Consider the following 17,845-nt stretch of genomic DNA (forward strand, 5'->3'; position numbering starts at 1 on the left):
CTGAACCTCAGTCCTGACGCCTACTCACTGTGGGGTTGTGGAGGTGCTGCCTAACTTCTCTGAGCCTGTTTCTGCCTCTGTGAAGTCGGCATGATAAAAAGAGTGGCCTGCCCCGACAGGTTGTAATGGTGGTGGTGAGGTCTACATGAGTTTGTATGTGGGGTGCATTTTCAGTGGTGCCTAGCAGATGGTCCACCCTCTATGTGCTAGTTATTAAAAGCTAAGGGATAACCATGTTCCCAGTGGCAGCGGGCCTAAATGAGCAGACTATCAGGTCCATCATATAAAGCTGCCCTTCTAAACTTACGTATTTAAATAAGTCAATTAACTAACAGAGAAGAAATAAGTAGATAAGGGTACAGTTGGCACAAGGACAAGCAAGTATTAAGACAAGGAAGTGTGAGAACGCCTGACCCCAGTCACTTCTAGCCCCTGGACCCCATGCAACGGCTTGTCCGAGGGCCCTTAGAGGGTTCAGAGACTTTCTAAGGGCACAGGTTCCTACAAAACTTTCTGGTTTAGAGGTAAATGCAATGTGAATATAAATATAGGAATGTTTTTAAGAAACTGAAGCTGGTTGTATACTCGAAAGTAATTAAAGGAGTTCTAAATATGTATGGGAACAGCTATTCTGGGTATCAAATGTGCTATACAGCTGTGCAAATGGAAATCATCTGTATGTCTGAGGGCAGAAGTCAGCTCTTAAGATTTTGTTTACTTACCTCTTAGTCAGGATTTCCAAAAGTATAGGCTCCTTTTGTTTGATCCAGCGCTTTTCTTTGCTTTTGGATGAACTTTTGACCTAAATTGTATTTCCAATCTCCAGTCATTTCATGGAGGGTCATTAGTGACTGGTTAAACACACACATGCACACACACACACATACACACACACACTCCACACACTCACATATTACATTTCCAGACCAACTGAATTACAGAAGAAACCAATTTGAAAACTTATTGAATTAAAACCTTAGAAGAGAGAAATGGGTTTTATTGTTCATGGTTGGCATGACAACTTGATATGCTAGAGAGTAATATGTGCTCTGTTCACATCGTTGGGGACTCTGACAAGTTTAAGGCCAGGCCTTTGCCTCTAAATCTTGTTGCCAAGGTAATGTAGCATAAGGCCAGAGTCCACTGAAATGAATACCTCTAACAGCTCGTGCCAGCAGGAGCTATCTGATTAAAAGGGATCCTTGAAAAAAAAAGAAGAAAGTGAAGAAAAGAAACTGTATTTTAACAAGAGCAGGAGGAGAATGCAAAGGTGGGATTGAAATATGGGCAACAGAAAATCTGAAAGGAAAGCAGCCACTGGGTGCCAAGTATCTAAATAAAGGGATCTGTTTTATTAGCAAGGCGTTGATGATGTGTGATGCTCTGCAGGCAGCCATTTTTGTAAACAAAATGATACTGCCCCAGTTTCGAGCTCAGTAGAATGATTTCATTTGATTGGTGGCCACTCCCCTTCCAAACACAGACTTTAATTTGACAGATTTTCTTCTGTGATAATACATTAAAGAAAATCATTCCTGAGGGACTTTATAGGCCACACATAAGTCCCAAGAAGAAAATAGAATCCACAAAAAACTCAACTCAGAGTAGAGGCCACCCCAATGCCACTGCCTTCAGCCACCGGAATGGCCTTTGGGATATTCTCCTGATTCATGTCTCTGGGATTTACAAGATAGTATTCTCAGGATCGTGATCCTACGGGATCCTTGTTTTCCTAGTTTTATGTACCAGTTGATTTTGGATTTGTTCATGATAAAACTGTGGCCCTTGGAGTTTCTTATGTCCTAAGAACAGAGAAGAAGTCTTCAAGTTCATAATCATGTTTCCCAACCAGATGTGATTCAGGTGCCACATGAACCACTCATGTTTACACTTCCAGGGATTTAATGGGAATAATCAGCCAGTGAAGACATAGGGATAAGAAAGTAAAAAGTGGAATCTGAAAGGAATTCAGAATCCAGATCAGCAGTTCTAATTGAAAGTTTCTACCATTTCAGATCGGAGTATTATTTCATAAGCAAATGAGAAAATGAAATTTTACCATGCTTATCCTACCCTATACCAGTAGCTCCTATACTATAAGATGTAATGGAGAGGATTTTGGCCTTAGATTTACTGCCCAAATCCAATTCCTGCCTCTACAGATAATTAGCTGAGTGACCTTGGCAAAGTGTGTAACATGTTTGGTTTCTGTTTCTTAAGCTATAAAACAAGGTGGATGAGCCTAGCCTTTTCCTGGAACAGTAGTTCTCTACCTGGAATGTACAGCCAAATCACAGAAAGAACTTTTTTAGAAATTCAGAATCTCTGGCCCCACCCCAATCTCTATCGAATCAAAATTTGTACTTTTCAAGAGCTCTACACAAGATTCTCATTTGCATCTCTGTTTAAGAAACAACAAAGAGTCCTGGCTGGTGTGGCTCAGTGGATTGAGCGCTGGCCTGTGAACCAAAGGGTCACCAGTTCAATTCCCAGTCAGGGCACAAGACCGGGTTGCGGGGCAGGTTCTCCAGTGTGGGGTGTGGGAGAGGCAACCAAACATTGATGTTTCTCTCCCTCTCTTTCTCCCTCCCTTCCCCTCTCTCTAAAAATAAATAAATAAATAATAAAATTTAAAAAAAGAATCAAGATTACATAACTTATAACGATAAACAAGCTAATATATATGAGTTGTCTTAGGCCCCTTAATCAGAGAAGGCTACTGCTAAATTTAGCTTATGTGTTTTTTAGCTTATATTTTTTAACATTTAAACAGGGCAAAGAAATTAGGAATGTAGGAAACTGGCATGCATAAAGTGGTTACATTACCCTCTACCATTTGAAGTATTTGAAGATGCCCAAGCTTTAAATGAAAAGCCCTTTGAAGTAACTCTCTTTGTTCATGGTTTGCAATATTCCCCTCAGTCTTTATTGATCTGGACAGAATGATAATTGATGTTTATCTAGTCTTACTGGCACTATTCTGAGTGCTTTATAAGTGTTAGCTCTTTTGATCTTTACCCCCTCTTACACACTTGCTGCGGAGAGATTAAGTAACCTAAGGCCTCATGGGTAATAACAGGAAGAGGTGGGCTTTGAACCCAGGAACCCCACTCCAGAGTCCCACTCTTAATCTCTGTGCTATTCACCACTTGGTAGGTTAAACATTTCCAAAGAGTAAATTCCTCAATTTTCTCAAGTGAAAAGAAAAGCCTATACATAAAGAGTTTTTCTAGGCATAGATGATCATTTCTTAAAGTATGGTCCTTAGGCTGCCTACATCTGAATGACATGAGGGCTTATTAAAAATGCAGTTTCCTTGGACAGCCCCAGACCTACCTCACTAGCACCTCAGGTACGAGTCCGGTCTGGGAACTGGCATTTAGAAATATACCTCTTAGGTGATTTTCCCCCCAGTTTTATCAAGGTATGAGATATATATATATATATATGTATATATATATATATATCTCATGCAATGCAATTTTTAAGGTATACAATGTGATGGTTTAATATATGTGGATACGTTGTGAGATGATCACCACACTCAAATTAATTAATGTATCTCTCCCCTTACACAGTTATCTTTTGTGGGTGTAAATGTCATGAGAATACTTAAGATCCAGTCTCTTAACGAGTTAAGGTGACTCTCAAGCCCAGCAAACTGTAAAAACTGCTGGTTTGGATCAATATTTGTGGGTCGCCCTGGTTGGGGATGAGGGTGGGTAGGACATTTGGGGAGCCACCAAACTGGAGCCGTTTTACAGAATCAGACGTCGGGGGCTGTCTGGGGTGGAATGTCCAGTCTCGTGGCTAAGGAATAATTTGCTCAGGGCACAGCTTCTGCCCAGGAACAACTGATTGTTGTCTGTCAGGGGAAGAAGCCAGCAAACTGACAGTATGATTTGCCTTCAGGGCCCAGATCTCATTTCTCTTCAAGGGGTTTCCCGCTTGTTGGTAGCAAGGCTAGAGCACTGGCCTGGAACTCTGCTGTTTTCTCTTTCAGCCTCCAAATGCCAGGAAGGCTCCGTGTCACTGCACACAGGCACAATGGCAGAGTCAGGGAGCGTACTGTTTGGAATGCGGTCTGGCCCCATTAGGGCTTTGAATTGGGCTGGAACTTGCAGACTTTCACAAGAGTGCATCGTGGTGTCTTTTTCAGATGGTCAAAGGAAACGAGGCCAAGAGACGAACCCAAACGGACTGGGGATTTGTACTTTGGAAGAAGTCCGTGGTGATTCTTTAAGGAGTCGAAAACGTTTATGTGAGGCTCATTGAGCATACCGTGTACTGACCTTCGGTGAGTACACAGTTCAGTGAGCTTTGGAGGGCAGCTGTCCTCAGCGTCACACCACCGGGGCCACTTCTGTGACTTCTCACAGAGGTCAGTAGTCAACATCGAATAAGATACAGAACATTCTCAACTCCCTAAAAACTTCCTTTGTACCCCTTTGCAGCCAACCCCATTTCCTTGGCTGCAAACTGATCTGATACGTGGTCTGTCTTCCAGAAGGTCACACTAATGGAATCTTACAATCTACAGCCTTTTGTGTGGCGTATATCAATAGTTCTTTCCTGTTTATTACTAAGTAGTATTCCATTGTGTGGGTTACCACAATTTATTTATTGATTCACCAGCTGATGGGAATTCGGGTTATTTTTACCCTTGGGCGGGGACTGGGACTTGAAGGAACACTAATTCAGCAAGCATTTACTGAACACTGAAATACGAGAGAGTTGATGCCTACAGCCTCTGGTAGAAATAATCATAACACTGGAAATTCGAACACCCAAAGAAGAAGGAGCTCCACGCGTGGCCCTAGAAACAAATGGGAAGGAGAAGAATGCTATTAAATGGTGTTGGAGTGATCAGAAGAACATCTTACGCCCTTTGAAAAGCCCTAAAGTGATACTACCATGCCGAGACACATGGGGGCGCTCTAACTGGCCAGCATCAGCCAACACTCCTTCTAACAAAGGTTGTGTGTTTTTTAACTTATTGGAATGTTTTGTTGAAAACCCTGGTGAATTCTCACTCCCACCCTTGGTCTCGTTGGCCACTCTTGGATGATAGAAAAGAACTTGGCATCAAGTGAATCCGTCTTTGACTCCTCAGGGGTTTATTGTACCCAACCGCAGTTTTATGGTGAGGCTCCAGGCAGCTTCCCTACTTCCACTTACATGAAGAGGCTTCCAACGGGCCCCAGATTAGAATACCTCATAAATCACAAAGCGAACTGAGACTGTCCGTAAAGTTCCTTTTCTACTTCATTGTTATCTTCGGGCCTTCCCGGAATGTAGTACGCAAGCGTTAAAAAATAATTGCTGGGCAACATTTTCGGAAGCCTTGTTAGGCCCTGCTTTCACAGGGGTCAACAATTTAGCCGGTGGAGGGTTGTTCATTCTCGTCAAAGGAACCACTGTGATCCACACAGAGGAAAGCTATCTTTACAACAAAGCAGCAGGGGGACAGGACAGGGTTACTGGTTTTGGCTTCTAAATGGCTGTTCAAAACAAAAACCAAAAAAAAAAAAAAAGGTTCTGGATACATTTAAAATTTTCTGAAAATCAATGACTCATTTGTTAAAGAGGAACCAAGTACAAAATAAAAGACACTTCATAAAAACTTCATTAGAATGCTCCGATGAGACTCTAGATGAATTTAGCACTGCAGAAGGAGGGTGCGTGGTTTTCTTGCGAGGTACAGAAAGACTCAGACCCTTCCTCTCTCAGGGCAAGGGTTTGGTTCCCTCATTGGCAAGGATGTCTCTGCAAGGACTTTTTACAATTAGAATAAAATGATCTCTTGAAGAAAGAAGTCTTTTACTCAGTCAGCCTATCCAACATAAAATATAATTGTTTCAAGCAGAAAAGTATCTTTGGCTGTTATGTCCAAATTGCATAATAGGAGGGCCTTAAAATTAGGAAATTAGGGGGAAAAGAGTGAAGAGATAATTCTAAGAACAGGGTGTGGGCCCTGGCCCTGGATTCATGGGCGCTTGACGCCAATCAGGAAGACCACCCTGGAGTGCTCACCCCGCCCCCATTTGGATGAAATCCCGAACCACTCGGTCAGGCCTGGGCCCTTTGCACAGTCCCCGTGTAGACCTTCTCAGTCACCCCCTTCAACAGGCGTTCTCACACTCTCTGCTTATCTTATCCCTGGTTTCCAAAGCTCACTGTCTGTGTGAGTGTGGTTGTTAAAAAGATAGACCAATGAGTCATAGGGGGCTATGTGATCTTAATACAATTACTTTACTTCTCTAAGCCTCAATGTCCCCAATACAAAATGGAGACGTAATAGTATCTATTTCATGTCCGTTTATAGTACCTATCTGAAGTTGTTGGGAAGATTAAATAAGATAGTGCATATAAAACAGTAAGGTAATGCATGTAAAATAATGCATGTAAAGAGTATCATTTATATATCATAAGCACTAGATAGAGATGGACATTATTATCATATTTAACATTATTATTATTATTCCTAATTTGGTCCCTCTTAACCAGGATCTGACCTCCCCATCCTGGTAATCCATCTTCAGACTCCCAAGGAAAGAATCTTCCTAGTCTACCAAGCCCTTAACCTCTCTTGCCCCTCAGGAAGTGTACTCTGCTCTTACCAGGGCTCACAAAAGAAATGCAGGCAATGTTAACAAGCTTGTCCCATCACATAGCAGAGTTGTCTAAAAATACCAGGAATGTCAAATGGCCATCACCTTAGCTAGCCATCAATTTGGGATGGATTTACCTTAAAGGTGACACACGCTTCATTCTGTGATAAATCCCTAGACTTTTCATCCATCCAGAGGAGAAGCGTGAGCATGTTCTGCTGATCAACAATCATCTTCTTATAAATGAGATGCAGAAAAAGTACAACATGAGAGGAAAGGTATTCTATTTAAGGAGGGGAAATGCTATTTTATAGCATTCCAATTATGTTCCCAGCAAGCAATAGAGTCAAGGCCAAAGCTGACAGTTGGAAGTCCAAGTTTTGCAAGAACAAAAGAGAAGAAAATCCAAAGAGACAGTGATCCGAGTTTTAGAAAATTGCCTCTGGTGATGAAGCTCTACAAAGGATGAATGAGGAGGATCGGAGTGCCTCAAAATAGATCCGCTAACATTTCCTTTTTTAAGAATGGAAGGAGGGGTGTCGGTTCTTAAAGGCAATTCAGAGCAACTTACAGTCAAGCTGTATTTTAAACACGTTTTCTTGATTAGTTGGTGTAGTGATATAGATCCTAAATTGGTCTAGCTGGGTTGATATCTCCCTAAGCCTTGGTTCTCCCATGTGAAAAACAGGGGTCATACCGTTGTCTATCTCATAGTATTGTAATTAAGTACAATTGTCCATATACACTATGAAGGGCAGTGCCTGCAGTGACAAAAGGGATAGGAGATGAAGAAGAAAATAATAAAGTAAGATTAAACACAGAGGGACCGTGCCCAGACTAATGATGAAAGACAATGTGAGCCCACAAGTGTGACTAATACAAACCCCGTGCACCCGAGGTCCAAGGAAAGCAGTAAGGTAAAGGAGCTTTAACACACGGACTCCGATTTGACAAAGATGCTGAACCCAGATTTGTCTGTTCAGCGCCTTTTGACTTATTTCCTCATTTCCAATGTGTCTGATTAGGTGATAGGCAAGTTCCAGAACAAAGGAGTAGCAAACTAAAAGGAGCTGTAGCAATTTATACACACACACACACACACACACACACATCAATTGATGTATATCTCCCCAAACTGAAGGGACATTAGAGGCTCTTTAGGTCAACCCTCTGAGGTTGGCGAGGTTAAGCGGCCGGCTCAAAGTCATGCAGCTGAGGAGATCCATGCCAGGACTAGACTCTGAAGGTGTCTTGGGTTCTCCCCAGTACATCAGGCTGCAAGAAGAATGAAGATAACAATCATTCTGCTACTTTATTTTATATCTTCGGTCCAGTAAAAAATGAAAGAGAAGCTTCCGTACAGGCGTTGTTTGAAGTTCAACTCACAACAGGCTTTACCCTTTAAATGGGTCACTCTGTATCACCATGGTGATTCTTCCCAGTTTTCCTGGAATCATCAGCTGTTTTCTAATGAGGGCATTCCCAGAACTCGCAACTCCACCAAACAGATAAATATTTCCCTGTAGAAAATACTTAGGTCCTTAAGCAGCTTAGTCGGCAATTACTTTTCCTTCTCCACATCTCACTCAAGGCAAAAGTCTAAAGCGTGCTCCGATGTTTGCTTTAGAAGGCATAGAGTCCTTTTCAAAAACCTCTTGATTCTACTGATGGCAATGCTACTTTCCTGGGTTTTATTTAAGTTATATATTAAAAACCGCCACCTTCTTGCCTTCTATCTTTCTAATTGAACAGTAAGTATATGACAAGTTAACAGACATGTAATAGTATGGCTACTCCTCAAAATATTTTTTTAAATTACATATGGTTCAACAACTCTACTTCTGGATATATAGACAAAATAACTGAAAACAAGGTCTTGAAGAGATATTTGTGCACCCATGTTCACAGTAGCATTACCCATGGTACCAAAAGCTGGAAGAAACCCAAGTATCCATTGATGGGTGAATGAATTTACAAAATGTGATATTTATAATGGACTATTATTCAGTCTTTAAAAGGAAGAAAGTTCTGATACGTGCTATAATATGGATTAATCTAGAAGACATTATGCTAAGTAAAATAAACTGGGAACAAAAAGAGAAGAACTATATGATTCCACTTATACGAGGTATCTAGAGCAGTCAGATTTACGGAGACAGAAACAGAATGGTGGTTGCCAGGGGATGGGGGAGGGGAGAAATGGGGAGCTGGTGTTTAATGTGTATCAAGTTTCAGTTTTGCAAGATGAAAAAGTTCTGGGGATTGGCTGCAAGCAATATGAATATGTAGTTGATCCTGAACAACAATGGTTTGAACTGCGCAGCTCCGCTTACATGCAGATTTTTGTCAGTAAATATACAGTCAGCCCTTTGTGTCCCTAGGTTCCGCATCTGCAGATTCAACCAACTGTCGGAACCCACAGATACATAGGGCCAACTGTATGCATTGTTTGACTCCGTTTTATAGAAGGGATTTGAGCACCTAGGGGTTTTGGTATCCGTGCGGGTTGGAACCAATCTCTCATGGAATGGTTGAGATGGTAAATGTTATGTTGTGTGTTTTACCACAGTTAAAAATGGTTTGAGAGAAAGAGACGGAGACAGAGACTGGAAGTGTTTAAGTCCTGTACAGTTTATCATAAGTATATGTACAGTTAATATTTTAAATAGTTTCATTAGCCTCATTATACGGCTCAGTCACAATTGTGAATGTTCACTGGTTCAGGCAGCGAAAAACATCAGCTGATAGCAGTGTAAATAGATAGCAAACCAAAGACCAACCAAGACCAAGTATTTACATACTGTTTACCTGAATTTCTCAAGCTTCCACTCAGTTCATAATGATCTCCAATCAGCTTTACATATCTGTTCTCCTAGGTTTGTCAATATTCCCAGAGTTCCCTTGTGTAAAATACGGTTTGGGCCAAAATTTAGAAACTAGGGTATTGATCCCACAGGGGGGGAATTGGTTAATTTCTTAAATGAACAAACCAAAATTCATGAAGTTCAAGTCCTTTCACATGACACAGTTCACAAAAATGTTTATACCTACTTTTATGGGTTGAATTGTGCCCCCACCCCCCATGAAATAAAAATGTACATGTTCAAGTCCTAATCCCTGGTACCTCACAATGAGATCTTCTCCGGAAATAGGGTCCATTAGGTGTGATTTGTGAGGATGAGGTCATACTGGAGTAGGATAGGTCCCCAATCCAATATGACTGGTGTTTGTATAAAAGGGGTAACTGGGGCGCAGACACACACACTCGGGGAGAATTCCACATGCACATGAAGGCAGAGGTCTACACCAGGAAGCACCAATGACAGCCAGCAAACCACCAGAAGCCAGGGGTGAGGCATAGAACAGATGCTCCCCAATGGCCCTGAAAAGGAACTACCGCTGCCGAAAACTTGACCTTGGATTTCCAGACCCCAAAACTGTGAGACAGTAGATTTCTTTTGTTTAAGCCAATAAATAAAAGCCTTGGCATGAGCTTCACTACCACCACTATTTCCTTTCTCCTTGATTTTCTTGCCTCTGGGCTCCTTCTGCTTTCATTCAACTCTCTTCCTCCAGTTTCCCCACCTCTTGAGGCTTTTACTTACTCCACGCCTCATGGTATATTTTAAAAAATGCTCAGGCTTTCTTTCTAATTAATTTTATAACTTGTTTCCTTTTATTACAGAAGTAACAGATAGTCATGTTTAAAATTTTACTTTCATATAATTCAAAGGGAAGTAAAGTGAAAATAAAGAGACTTCTCCCTTCATTCCCACCTGAGCAGACCTCTGAGCATCCCCCGCAGAGGTAATCTCTGTTAGAGTTGGGGACATCGTCCTCCAGAATTTTTGGTGCCTATACATGAATGCATCTATGATTTATGCATTTGTTTTTAAAAAAAGATAAAATGTAGCCCTGGCTGGCGTGGCTCAGTGGATTGACCACGGGCTGCGAACCAAAGTGTCGCAGGTTTGATTCCCAGTCAGGCCACATACCTGGGTTGCAGGCCATGACCCCCAGCAACCACACATTGATGTTTCTCTCTCTCTCTCTCTCTCTTTCTCCCTCCCTTCCCTCTCTAAAAATAAATAAATAAAATCTTTTAAAAAAAGATAAAATGTAATAAAGTACATGCTGTTTTACAACCTGTTCTTCAAGTAATAGTATATCTGAACAGTTTTCCATATCAATATACATAGGTATGACTCTTCCTATTATGAGTGTTCCTTAAGTTATTTAACCAATTCACCAACAAAAAATATTTATTTTATTTCCAGTTTAGTGCTGTCGTAACCAGCACTGACATGAACATTCTCGTGTGTGTAACTTGAGCGCTTATTTGAGTATATCTACAGGATTAACAGTTCTGCACCCAATTTACAAATGTGGGTGTGGTTTTCCCACACCGCCAAGCAATTCTCTGACAACAGCTGGGCGTGCTACAATTCAACTCAATTCTGACACTGTCCAGCTGGAGATAACATCAGATCCCACAGGTTAAAGGCTCAGTCCTGCAAGACCTCCTACCACTTTAGATGTCACTGCAATTGCAGGTTACCACCTGTGCTTGTGGCAGACCAGCTACAGATTGGAGGTTCCAGCTTCCTGGCTGGGTTGAATTAATTGGCTAGAGCAGCTTACAGAAGTGAGAGAAATATTTCACTTACTAGGTACCTATTCATTATAGAAGGATATAACTCAGGAACAGCCTTACGGAAGGGATGAAGAGACATGAATAGGGAAAGGACACAGAGTTTTCGGGTGCCACTCTCCCCAAATCTCCACGTGTTCATCACTGCAGAAGCTCTCTGAACCCTAACTTTTACGGTTTTTATGAAGGCTTCATTTCATAGGCATGATTGGTTAGTTCATTGGCCATTGGAGGTTGAAATCAATATACAACCCCTCTCCCCTCCTCAGAAGTTGGGAGGTGGGACCAAAAGTTCCAGTTCTCTGATCACATGGTTGGCTACGCTGGCAACCAGCCCCCACCCTAATGAAAGATAACTAATAAGGCATCTCTCTCTTCATCATCATCATCATCATCATCATCATCATTTAGGAAATTCCAAGAATTTTAGGAGCCGCATGCCAGATACTGATGAAGACTAATATATATATTTCTTATTATAAATCACAATATCACAAGGATAAATTCCTAGCAAAATTATTGGGTCAAAGGGTATATGCATTTTATATTTCCACAGATATTTCCATGAACCTGAGTATCTGAGAAAGCTGGGATTAAATCTGTGCTTTCTCACTTACTAATGGTGTTACTTCAAATAACTTACTTTATTCATTCTCCATTTCCTTGGCTATAAAACAGATGTGAAGTCTATCTCAGAGTTGTTCATGGATGACTAAATTTAGTGCATACTGGTTAGGAGTTAGCTCACATACACTCATCATCCATTTCTCTCCTTCATTTTCTCTCTTCTAATTCCTCCTTGGGTTTTTGCAAAGATGCCATTTCATTTCAAGTCAACACATAATTTTTTTTCCACTCAGACTGCATTCTCTCCCCCTCACTCTTCCAAAGGAAGAGAAGAACGATCACCAATGGCTATTGGCAGCTGCAAAAGCAACACCAAAAGCCAGCTTCACACTCAGGAGAGAACACTGCGCCTCTTCCTCATGGTTTCGGGTGCTCTTCACATTCAGAGAAACTTCTCTAGTAAAAAACTATAGAAATGATCCCTGAAAGCATAGTCTTTCAAGTCAACAAATATTTATAGAACATCTAACATGGACAAGGTTTGACAAATGCTCAGGGAGCTCTGATTTTTTTTAAAGATATCATCTTTTTTGTAGTTTATTATATTATATAGGAGAAAAACATCTCTCAGGTCCTAGGGCCCTGACTTAATGTTATTGAATGAATGAGTAAATGAAGGAAGAAGGTTGTTGCATGAGTAGCACATCCATTCACGTGGAGGTCCCAGCATCATAGCGTGGAGCAGAGGGTCAGGACTAATAGAAGTGAGGCTTCTCAAACATTTGCTCTGAATTCCGCTTAGTGGCAAGGGAGGCAGGCATTGGGGATGAAGGACAGAACATTTGGCTAGAAAATTACTTGAAGGCTCATGGTTTATCTTAAAACTTCACATAAAATTTGTATTCTGGTGCACAACATATTGTTTGCTTCCATATAAATGGCACCCTTCTCCTCAACCCTAGGGCAAAATAAACGCTCCAGAAAGAGGTACCGTATTTATCAGGTGACTCAGGGACTTCTTGACCTGTGCCCAGGGCGTGCATACCTCGGTTTGAGCCGCATGAGATTACGCTGGGTGGTGGACGGGCTCTCACTTCCTGCTTCACCCACTGTCTCCCCATCTGTGTGCCCTAGCAGCCTCATCTCTCCCAACGTTCTGCTACAACTCCTCCCTCCTCCTGTTTTCTCTTCAATCCTGATTTTGTGTTCTAATTTTTATGTTGAAACTCCTCAAGAATATTTAAGAAAAATAACTGAACTGTATAACTGTTCCAATAACGACTTAAGGTCCTTTATCTCAGGGGACACCCTTCATGAGTCCACACTGCGTTGGGTTGTGGTCCGTCTCATTTCTGTCATCTATGACAATAGACTCTTAGAGGGATGTGAGCTTGTTTCATTTAAATCTTGACAAGCACCCAAACTAATGCTGTGATCAATTAACATTGCCCTGGTTCTGAGCACTCAGTGAAGTGCTCTCCTCCGTGTTTGAAGGACACTGTAAATGGAGCATGTGCTTTGAATTGCTTCTCCAGGGCTCAGGGTGACTCTCTGATCTGTCTGCCTCTTCTTCACTCCCACTGCCTGGGCTCTGCGTCAGGCCCTCAGCATTTCTCATTGACATTATTGCTCGAGCTCCCTGCTTGGGACTTCTTGTCTTTCCATGCCCCGCCCCCTCCTCGAAGCTGTTAGAGTGGTTTTGCTAACACAGAGGTCAGCCATACCATTCCCCTGCTTAAAATTTAGGTGGCAGTGATGCGCAACTACATGCAATGACATTGTGTTTCACTTACCAACATGAGTGAGAGAGCCAGACACAAGAGAGTACGTGTGTTAAATAAAGCACAAAACCCAGCAAAACCAATCTACGGTGTTAGAAGTCACTATAGTGGTTAACAAACAGGTACATTGAAAGGTGTTCAACATCACTAACAACCAAGGAAACACAAATCAAAACCACAATGAGATATCACCTCACACCTGCGAGGATGGCTATAATTTTTTTTAAGTTGGCAGGGATGTAGAGAAAAGGGAATCCTGATATACTGTTGATGGGAATGTAAATCGATGCAGCTACTGTGAAAAACAGCATGGCAGTTCCTCAAAAAATTAAAAATAGGACTACCATATGATCCAGCAATTCCACTTCTGGTATTTATCCAAAAGAATTGAAATCAGACTCTTGAAGAGTAACTGCACTCCCGTGTTCATTTTAACATTCTTCTCAATAACCAAAGTATGGAAACAACCTAAATGCCCACCAGCAGATGAATGGATAAAGAAAATGTGGTGTGCATATATATGAATATTTTCCAGGCCTAAAAAAAAAGGAGGAAATCCCACCATTTGTGATGACATGGACGGTTCTGGAGAACATTATGCTAAACGAAATAAGCCAGACACAGAAAGACAAACACTGCCTGACCTCACGTGTATGTGGAAGCGAAAACAGTCGAACTCCTTGAAGCACAGAGCACAATGGTGGTTGTCATGCAGAAGGAGGATATGGGGAGGTGAGAGTCAAAGGGGACAATGTTTCAGTTCTACAAGATAAATAATTTCCAGATCTCCCTGTACAGCATAGTTCCTATAGCTAACAATACTGGGTTGTATACTTAAAATTTGCCCAGAGGGTATGTCTTATGTTAAATTTTCTTATCAGGAAAAAAAAGAGAATTGTCATAAAAGAGACAGGAGGAAACTTTGGGAGGTGATGGGTATGTTTATGGCCTGAATGGAGGGGATGGATTCATGAGGTACTTTTATCCCCAAACTCATGAAGCTGTATACATTAAATAGGTATAGCTTTTTCCATGTCAATCATACCTCAATAAAATGGGAAGAAGAAGAAGAAGGAGGAGGAGGAGGAGGAGGAGGAGGAAGAGGAGGAGGAGGGAAAGGAGAAGGAGAGGGAGAGGAGAAGGAGGAGAGGGAGGAGGAGGAGGAGGGGGAGGGGGAGGGGGAGGAGAGGAGGAGGAGGAGGAGGAGGAGAACGGGAGGAGGAGGACAAGAAGAAGACAGAATAGCAGTTCCTGGCAGGGAGGGGGAGCAGTTGTGACTAGTAGGGACTGTGAAAGGGGCTTCTGGGCCAGTTACTGTCACTCTTCTTGAGCTGTGTGCTAGTAAAATAGGAGTGTTTAGTTTGTGCAAATTCATCAAGTTCTACACCAATGTTTTGAGCACTCTTCTCTATGTATACTTCTTCAATAAAAGATAAAAACAAACAGCATTGTTTGCTTCCCCAGCATGATAAACCATCTTTCACATATCTCTTTTCCCCTCTCAACAGTATTTGTTTTTCCCAGGATCCAACCGCACCAGATGACTCAGGGCTCGACAAATACAGCACACTTCCTATTTTTCCTGATGCCGCTCACTTAGACAGGAAGCCCTTCAGTTGGTAGTCAACTTATCTTTTGAGGCTCTGTTCAGATAGCACCTCCTTCTGAGATTTCTTCCTGGCCACCCTCAGCAAAATTAATCGTTCCCTTGTCTGTGCTTTTATAGTACTTGTAATCCTTTCCCTATAGCTGCAGTGACCATACTTTCAACATAAAAAAAAACAAACAAACAACCTCACAGGATTCTTCATCTGAAAAGTATGAGTTATACTTAAAGGGTCATAGGTTAGAAGACTGAGATCAGGAATGGCCTAGAATATCCAGACTGTGTATAAAACATTGTAAAATAGTAATTTCTCTGAATTTGTGTCTCCATCTAGACCAGAGATTCTTCATCTGTTCTGTGCCATGAATCCCTTTGGCAGGCTGGTGAAGCCTACGGACCCTTCTTTTAAAGTGAAATTTTACTGAATGAAGTACAATGACTGTAAGTGCACGAATTATAGAGGGCTGCTAGCTCAATGAATTTGTGCAAGTGAACATCTTCACATTGCTAACGTCCAGATCAACAAATAGCCCAAAGTCACAACACCCCTCCCAGCCTCAACCCCACCAAAGGGTAAACACTGTCTTGACTTCTAACTCCATAGATTTGTTAACCTGTTCTTAAACTTCAATAAACCCAATCATACAGTATGTTCCATTTTGTGTCCAGTTCCTTTTTTGAAATCTTATGTTTGTGAGATTCACCCATGTTGCTGGATGTAGAACGTGTTTATTCACTCTTATTGCTGGTAGCATTTTATTGTGTGGATATACCACTACTGATTTACCCATTCTTCTACTGATGAACATGTAGTTTGTTTTCAGTTTTTCATTGTAATGAATAGTGCTCTTATGGACATCCTCATACAAGGTAAATATATGTTATGTACTCATTTCAGAACACTGACTTTAAATGCACAAAATAAAACATATAGGGATATAAAATAAATTAATTAATATGTAGTTTTCAAAATATAAAGCAAAATTTGAGATATAGTTATGTACGTGCTTCTTTATTAACACAATTCTGAGGTCTAGCAGTGGGTCTCATTACTATTATAATTTTGAAGTAATAATGTGCAGAAATGAAATTTCAAAACTTCTGTGAAGCTACCATATTCTTTGAAAATGTCCTTGATTTCTGTTAGTGACAAAGTGACACACAAGGTCTGTCCAGAAGGTATCCAGCCATATAATATGAAAAGTAGAGACGTTTATTGAAGAAGACACAAGATACGAGGAACATTATATGTAAGACAATGACGCCTCAGTCCCCCCTCAAAGTAGGTACCTCGGGATCTCACGCAGTTCTCCCAGTCACCATCAGCTGCCCACTGTATTTTCTTCAATCTCATCAATGGTTGGAAATTGCTTCCCTTTCAAAGATAATTTTAGTTTTGGGAAAAGCCAGAAGTTGCAGGGCGTCAAATCTGGGCTGTAGAGGAGCTGAGTCACCTGGGTGATTTGATTTTCACCAAAAACGCTCTGCACCAGACGTGATATATGAGTGGGTGTGTTGTCATGATGAAGCTGCCAATCACCAGTTGCCCATGGCTGCGGCCTTCTGAATCATCCAAATAGTTTCCGGGGAGGAATGTTCAAGCTTAGTGCAAAATCTGATGCAGATTTGTTGCTCTATTTGCTCAGTCATTTTGAATGCGATGGCCACATAGTACACATGCTCACTCAACAGCATCTACTGACCCCACTGTACAGCGAAGGCATGATTGTTCATGAATATACATTCCAATCCACTCTCCTTGATTGCCAGGTTACATCAATGTCCCACAAACCATTATTGTTATATTAAGAAAATGGTTGTACTTTTTCTGGATAGACCTCATATATTATAAATACCTCTATGATTTATTGTATAAACTCATAATTAAAGGAATGTTAAATTCCAGTTAGAGGTTAGTGAAAAAGATGTAATATTTTCCCCATCCCAGTTCAGAAAGTCCCTGTATTCACATCTGGTCTAGACTTAAAGCCTCTTAAAAGCAAGAGTTATGTTCTAGCCATACTAAAATTTCAGAATATGACACAAATCTTGACACACAGTAGAAATGCTCAATAAATTTTTTGAATGCTCACTCATACATGGTAATAGTAAACTTTGGTTGAGTGGGTACTCTGTGCTGCTAGGCTCTTTGAATATTCTTCTAAAAATGCTCACAACCTTTTGACTACTGCCCCCGTTTTGCAGATGAGGACTGGAGGCTTGGATAGGCTATGTAACTTGCCAAGATTTTACTACCAGTACACGGCAGACCATGAATTCAAAGTCAAGTGTTCCTGAACCCAAGTTTCCCAGCTGACCATTAACTTCTATGTTTGACTATTGACAATTGAATGGAGAAATAAATGAGCAACTGGATGAACAAATAGATGAACTTAACCAGTCACAGCCACTATTCACCCAATCCTTACAGCTAGTGGAACACTTTCAAGAAGGCTCAGCTAGAATTGGTGAAGCAGTCTGGTTGTCGAAGGACATTATTTTGTGTGAGGCTGTTTGGCCCCTTGGAACAAGTCAAACCCAGGTGCTCATCAACAGCATTCTTTCATTAGTGGAACTGGCATCAGGCAAATGTTTGGTGACAAATGTTCACAGCGCTGAGCTGTAGAAG

General features: G+C 41.3%; 1 non-coding gene across 1 annotated transcript; it reads right to left on the bottom strand.

Moving 5' to 3' along the window:
• Window positions 1–12,113: 12,113 nt before the first annotated feature.
• Window positions 12,114–12,327, bottom strand: LOC114498164. The gene has a single exon (XR_003684624.1). It is a non-coding gene; the product is annotated as a small nucleolar RNA U3 (small nucleolar RNA).
• Between the last annotated feature and the right edge of the window lie 5,518 nt (window positions 12,328–17,845).

The sequence above is a fragment of the Phyllostomus discolor genome, chromosome 5 (genome assembly GCF_004126475.2).
Source record: "Phyllostomus discolor isolate MPI-MPIP mPhyDis1 chromosome 5, mPhyDis1.pri.v3, whole genome shotgun sequence".
NCBI lineage: Eukaryota > Metazoa > Chordata > Mammalia > Chiroptera > Phyllostomidae > Phyllostomus > Phyllostomus discolor.